We start from the raw sequence: 7,640 nt of genomic DNA on the forward strand, positions 1-7,640 counted from the left end.
ATAATACAAATGATAATAAAACTCTAAAAATCTTCATCTGCGAGAGTTTGAAATGAAGCCAACAATTTTGTAACACAGAAAAACAGACTTTGTTTGTTTGACATGTCCTTCTCCCCTTGTCTCGTGTGTGGCCCTTATGAAAGACTCAAACCACAATCCCAGGACCTGTCTGGGATTTTTGACTGGAGTGGAGGACACAGAGAGGACACAGAGGGGGGACCCAGAGGGGGACAGAAGGGAACACAGAGGGGGACACAGCTGTGCACTGTGGGACATGTCCACATCTCAGGCCTTTAATAACAGCCGGAGCTCTTCTGTACGTGTCCGAACAGCACCAGAGCTCTCAGGAGGTCTGTGGTCAGAGGGGTCAGAGGTCAGCGGGGAGGAGGGGCAGTTGATGTCCAGACCATAGACTGTATGCATAAATGGACATAGCTAACATACTAGCCGCTGTGTTCCAAATAGGATGTGAGCATGGGCGTGATTCCAGCTCCGGCTCCGATTATCTTTCTTTTTTTTTTAAACTGTGGCCCCTCTCTCTGTAACTGCAGCTGTCAGATTCGTCATTTTGGTCTTAAAATGTTCATATTAACACGCTCTACATGATCCTGGTATTTTTATTTCACTATTTCTTTCCATAATCACGCCATGATTGACAATTGGACACAGGTATGTTCTAGATCCCAGGCAGAGTTAAAGGTGCATTCTGTAACATTTCTGGTTGAGTGTCCGCCTCCTGCTTGCTGCCATGGAGATGTTATTACATTACCTGGAATGTTGTCCAGTATAGCATTATCTATTTCCATGGAAAGATACACACATATATTTGTTCTGGCCTGAGTGATCGCGTGGGGCATGTGACTGCAGATGAGGCGGCCTCTGGTCTGTGAGGACTTTAACATCTCCAGGCTCTGTCCTTATGTTTGGACACAACAGAAAGGAAAAAAAAGAACAGAAAGAAAAAAACCCCAGAAAGAACAGAACGAACAGAATAAATAGAAAGAGCAGAATTGTATCATAAGTAAATGTTTGATGTGATACTATGATACACTGTTGAGGGCCACTGGGGCCACATGGAGTCAGAACAGGGAAGGGCCAGGGTGTGATGCTAACTGTAAGCACTGCTCTAGTCTTTAATCTGATTTTTATTTTAACACAATCTGACCATAAACTGACTTTCCTGAACCACAACAGGTGAGCTGATTTGTGCTGTTAAACAAGTCCCTCTCAAATAACATTACAGTCACAAGCTAGCTAGCATTAGCCAACAGTTTTTCAATCAAACTCCTGAACAGGACCATGAATGATCAGATTGATCACAGGATACTGAAAATGTGCTGTTTAAATTCTTTTTGGATTTTTTCTTGAGTTTTCAGAAAACTTTTTTGACAGTGTTTGCTAATGTGTGCGTTGCATTTCCGTGGTAACTGCTGAACATTCTACCATAGAGATACATGTAGAACGCCCCCAGCGTGATGTCACTGCAAAGTATCAATAGTGGGCTGCTGTTTTTATATACATCACCATATTACATTTGCATAATAATAATAAAACATTGCCTATAGCACTTTTCTGGAGACTCAGGATCCCGTCATAAAACAATAACAAATCAGTCTATGATTAATGTCTGTAAGTTTTAAAGACTTTTTGTATCTTGTTGTTGTTCCCTCATCAAAAGCATGTCTGAAGAGGTTTTAGATGTCATCCAGGCATGTTTGAGTAGTTTAGTGATTTCTCCTGGGCCCTATTCGAACCCTCCTTATGGTTGGCAGTATGAGTCTGTACAAGGCTCCGCCCACAAGGCAACATCATTCTTGCTCCCACACAACCATTCTCCATAAATACACAAAAACATGATACAAAACTGTACACTACAACTTCACAAACCTGATGTGATGTGCAGTAATTTCATTAGTGGGATGCAGCTGATTATGGGATGCTCCAAACGCAATTTCGTTGTTCTTCTGTGACAATGACTACAAATAAATTGAATTGAATTGAATTGAATTGTGTTGCGCTATAAAACATACTAATGCCTTGTTTTTGGCAAATATAGCATTTTCAAATCAATTAAAGGTAACATGGTGATCTAAATGTTATGTGTTATAGTTTACACTAAATAAGTAAAATACCCCATCTTTAATGCCCCAGAGAAGTAAAATGCCCCCTCTTTCACTACATAGTCAGTATATTTCCTGACTACAGTTGTGCCCATAGCCTCAGACACATGTGCATTATCTCATATTGTTGAAGTGCAGTGTTTCGAACAGCTCTGTACTGTTTCAGAGCTCTGTATTCTACTATAAAACAGACAGTCCATTCAGCCCAGTGAACACATCGCATAGTAGCGTTTTCTCCCATCTCTCTGAGTGCATTTGAAAGCACCGCAGTGAATCATGTGACAGAGACAGAAGAGCAAACGGGTCAAATGTTTGGTTTGGGATAAAGCTTCAGATGCTTCTTTATGTGAATGACTGAATGACAGATGACAGGTTTGCTCGTGTTCAACCTAAACATGTTTTAATCTGTTTGCTCTAACCCCACAAAACTTATGAATGAATTTTTGTTAAAGAGGGGGTATTTTACTTCTATGGGATATTAAAGAGGAAGTAGTTTGCATGTGTGGGGCATTAAAGAGAAGATATTTTACATGTGTAGGGTTTTAAAGAGGGGGGATTTTACTTCCATGGGGTATTAAAGAGGGGGAATTAAAGAGGGGGTACTTGTCAAATGACAAAAGTCAAACTTCAACAAACAGAGAAGGCACTGAATGTTGTTTTTTTTTTTCATGTGGGTAGGTCCAGTAATTACAGAGATATTAAACATAAACCAGGTCCACACATCTGCAGTCTGACAGTTACACAAAGAACATACTCTGTATAAAAGTACAGTTTGATATAGAGGCTCTAATGCCCCTGCATGTCGCCCGCACACAGACGCCACAGATGCCATTCACAAAAGCCTCATCAGAAACAACAACCAGAGTCTATCCAAACCAGACTGTGTTAGGCCTAGAGCCCCATTCACTGCTGTAATCTGCAGCTTACCCTCCTGTCTACTGCTGTCTCCTCCTCTTCCCTCTGGTTTTGCTCCTATCTGCTCCTGTCTGCTCCTCTGGCTCTGCTCCTCTGTCCCTGCTCCTCTGTCCCTGCTCCTCTGTCCCTGCTCCTCTGGCTCTGCTCCTCTGTCCCTGCTCCTCTGTCCCTGCTCCTTTGGCTCTGCTCCTGTCTGCTCATCTGGCTCTGTTCCTCTGCTCCTCTGGCTCTGCTCCTCAAGCTCTTCTCCTCAGGCTCTGCTCCTCAGGCTCTGCTCCTCTGCTCCTCTGGCTCAGCTCCTCTGGCTCAGCTCCTCTGGCTCAGCTCCTCTGGCTCTGCTCCTCTGGCTCTGCTCCTCTGCCTCTGCTCCTCTGCCTCTGCTCCATATTGTCAGAATACTGTGCACTCAAGGTAAAGCTGCACTATGTAACCTTTCTGGTGAGTTGTTCTTGCTTTTTTCCCAGAATCTCCTGTACCGTAGCTTTAAGCGTTTCTATCCAGGAGACAAGCAGGTCACACCGCCAGGCCAAGGGTTTTTATAGCCACAAAAACTGAAACAATGCAACGTGAATATTAAATGCCATACTCTGGAATGTTAAAGCCAAACCAAATATCTCCATAGAGACTAGCACATGGCAAACCTGCACCTGCAAAATAACACAGTACTAACCCCTCTAGAAACATGCGTCAGATGCCCTCCCTGTGTGTCAGATGCCCTCCCTGTGTTTCCGATGCCTTCTCTGCGTGTCAGGTTCCCTCTTTGTGTGTCAGATGCCCTCCCTGTGTGTCAGGTTTCCTCTCTTTGTGTCACATGCCACCCCTGTGTGTCCGATGCCCTCCCTTGGATATAATTGAAATGTGTCCTCCAAACTGATTTTTGTTTTTGTATTGTAAATCTAATGATGATCGGATATTTCCCAGAGAACAGTAGAGTTGTTCTACAGATGTGGGCAGGAGCCGGTTCATTTGGATCAGATGACTCAAACTTCTCAAACTGAAGCTTTGTTTAACACAGAAAACACTGGGGTTGTTCTGATCCTGTGGTTCACCTTTCGCTCCTCAAATCTGACCCTTTTTATGTCAGATGCCCTATCGCCCTAACCCAAACCCACCATTGTGCTGTACTCTCACGGGGAACACCAACTTCACAGCCACACAGTTCATTTCTATTGTTAAGCAAGAATTTCAGATGCATACTATTAATGGGTTCTATGCAGCCTTTTCAGGAATTTTCCCACTCAAAAGATAATAGTTTATGTTAAACTGTTATCGCTATTGAAACAGTCCTAATTTGTATAATTCAGAAACCCATGGATGACACTATTGTTTATATTCATTCTTATCAGACTTGTACTATGATGAGTCAAAATTTTAATGCTAACTGCCATGATTTTTTTTTTCTATTACCACACACGTAATCCATTAAATTAAATCACTTTTCCATATTAATTAAAGGTTTTATTTAATAATTTCCTTAATAACTATTTCATAATGTAGCATGTAAATCATACACCTACAGAAAACTGCTCTGTGCTCCTCACCTGGCTGGAAGTATGACATGACAAACAAATCCAATTATTTTATTTTGGCAAAACATTTTTTTTTAGACAACAATAATATATATATATATATATATATATATATATATATATATATATATATATATATATATATATATATATATATATATATATATATATATATATATAAAAATGAAAACAAAAACAAAAACACGGGCACCACTGATGCCTTCACCTTCCAGGCCTTCTCCAGCTCTTCTTTGAGCCCCTGGTATTTCTCTAGTTTCTCATGTTTCTTTTTCCTGACCATCACTTGGTATTGTGATGTCCACCACAACGGCTTTGCTCTGTTGTTTATCCACCACCATAATATCAGGTTGATTCACCAACCTGTATCTGGACGTCCCACAGGATCTTGGCTCGATCATTCTCCACTACCTTTGGAGGTGTTTCCCACCTTGACCTGGGGGTTTCCAGTCTGTACTCTGCACAGATGTTTCTGTACACTATGCCCGCTGCTTGGCTATCCATGTATGCTTCCCTGCAGCATCTTACACCCTGCAGTTATGTGCTGGATTGTCTCAGGGCCTCTTTGCACAGCCTACACCTTGGGTCTTCTCTTGTGTGGTAGATCTGTCTATGGTGGAATGTTTCCATGGTAACACAATGCACACATTAGCAAACACAGCCTGATATGATTTTAGAAATTACAATAAAAATTACAAAATGGATTTAACAACACAATTTCAGGGGCCTGTAATCAATGAATGGTCTTGCTTAGGAGTTTGATTTTCAACAAAATGATTAAATAAAGAAAATGCTCAAATCAGCCTAAATGAGGCTAAAATCCAGGCAACATGGAGAGAAGTGAGCCAATTGTCAGAGGCCCAGAGAGGTGCAATGAAAAAACAAGTACCGAAGAGGTACTGCCTGATGCCCATACCTGAAGCACTGGAAACTGCCAAACAAAGGCTCCATGCCTTGGGTAGCCATCTAAAGAGGTACACACAAGATAATGAAGCCAGATGAATAAACCAGCAAAAGTGTACGCTCAATGGCAGGGTAATAACACCAGAGCAGACCCACCAAGGCTGGAAAACAAACAGTACTGGAAAGACATATGGGAGAAGGAGGCATCACATAACAACAATGCACAGTAGCTGGTGCGCCTGAGAGAAGACCACAGCAACCTTCCTGAACAGAATCCAGTCACCATCACAGAGGCAGACATCCAGGGAAAAGTCTCAGGTATGAAAAACTGTACTGCACCAGGCCCTGACATGATCCAGGCCTACAGGCTAAAGAAACTTACTGATCTCCATGAGCGTCTGGCAGCACAAATGAACCAGCTGCTAAAGGATAGGACTCACCCTGAATGACTAACCGAAGGGTGTGCAATCCCGATCCAGAAGGATCCCTCAAAGGGTACAGTAGCATCCAACTATTGGCCAATAACCTGTCTCTCCACAACATGGACGCTTATGTCAGGCATCATCGCGGCTAAGATAAGTGGGCACGTGGATCAACACATGAGCGCAGCACAGAAGGACATTGACAAAGATACCAGGGGAGATAAACACCAGCTCCTGGTAGACCAAACAGTTGCCCGCATTGCAAACTCGATGAGGTTGTTGATAACCACTCTTGAGGCCAATGACCAGACTCTTGCACAAGTGACCATCAAATGTGGCATATACCAAGGGGACGCACCGTCCCCACTGCTGTTCTGCATAGGTCTGAATCCCCTCAGCCAAATCATCAGCAACACTGGCCATGGATACGACTCAAGAATGGGGCCACCATCAGTCACCTCCTCTACATGGATGACATCATGCTGTACATTTAGAATAAGCAAGGCGTCGACTCATTGATTCACACCACCAGGATCTACAGCACAGACACTGGAATGTGATTCGGGATTGAGAAGTGTAGCCGGATGGTGACAAAAAGAAGGAAGGTAGTCCACACAGAAGGGGTCTCAATCCCAGAAGGTACAATAGCAGACATTGAGGACAGTTACAATACCTTGGTATCCCACAAGCAAATGGCAACCTTGAAGAGAAAACAAGGAAAGCAGCCAGACATTATGGTGGTGGATAAATAACAGAGCAAAGCCGTTGTGGTAAACATTGCAGTACCAAGTGATGATAACATCAGGAAAAAAGGAACATGAGAAACAAGAGAAATACCAGGGGCTCAAAGAAGAACTGGAGAAGGCCTGGAAGGTGAAGGTCAGTAGTGGTCATCGGGGCACTTGGAGCAGTGACACCCAAAAATGGACTAATGGCTACAGCAGATCCCAGGAAAGACATCTCAGTCCAGAAAACTACATTACTAGGAACAGCAAAAATACTGTCAAAACCCTCAAGCTCCCAGGATGCAGGATCTCTCCTCTCTATCTATCTATCTATCTATCTATCTCTCTCTCTCTCTCTCTCTATATATATATATATATATAAATATATATATATATATATATATATATATATATATATATATATATATATATATATATATATATATATATATATATATATATATATATATATATATATACACACACACACACATACCATATATATATATATATATATATATACACACATACCATATATATATGTTTTTTTTGTTTGTTTGTTGTTGAAGAAATATCTCTTCGCATTTTCTTTGTTTGTCCTTTGTTTGTCCCTTATTGCTTCTGTAGACACGCCCCCGTTTCCAGGGTGACCACACAAACTCTGCACGCTGTTCTCTCCGTACTTTTATTTCTGCTAAAACATGACAAAAAATTATAAACATTTGATTTTCTTTAATAAACAAATCTCCGAAGAAACTAGGAATTATTTCACATACTTCAGCGGGTTAGACAGCTTTGATTAAACTTTAATGGACGCTAAAAAGTGAATTTTGCTCAAACTGAACCGCACCATGACCGAGGCTGATGGTACACAGACAGCGCCGCACTTGGACGATGATTTTAATATAATGGAGTCGTTTCATGAACAAGAGGTACGTTTCTACGAATTTCACGGCTAGCAAAGCATTAAAGCTGCGTTTATGTGTCAAGTTTAATGGTTTCTGCCAT

Source organism: Periophthalmus magnuspinnatus, chromosome 6 (genome assembly GCF_009829125.3).
Source record: "Periophthalmus magnuspinnatus isolate fPerMag1 chromosome 6, fPerMag1.2.pri, whole genome shotgun sequence".
In the NCBI taxonomy this organism is placed as follows: Eukaryota; Metazoa; Chordata; class Actinopteri; order Gobiiformes; family Gobiidae; genus Periophthalmus; species Periophthalmus magnuspinnatus.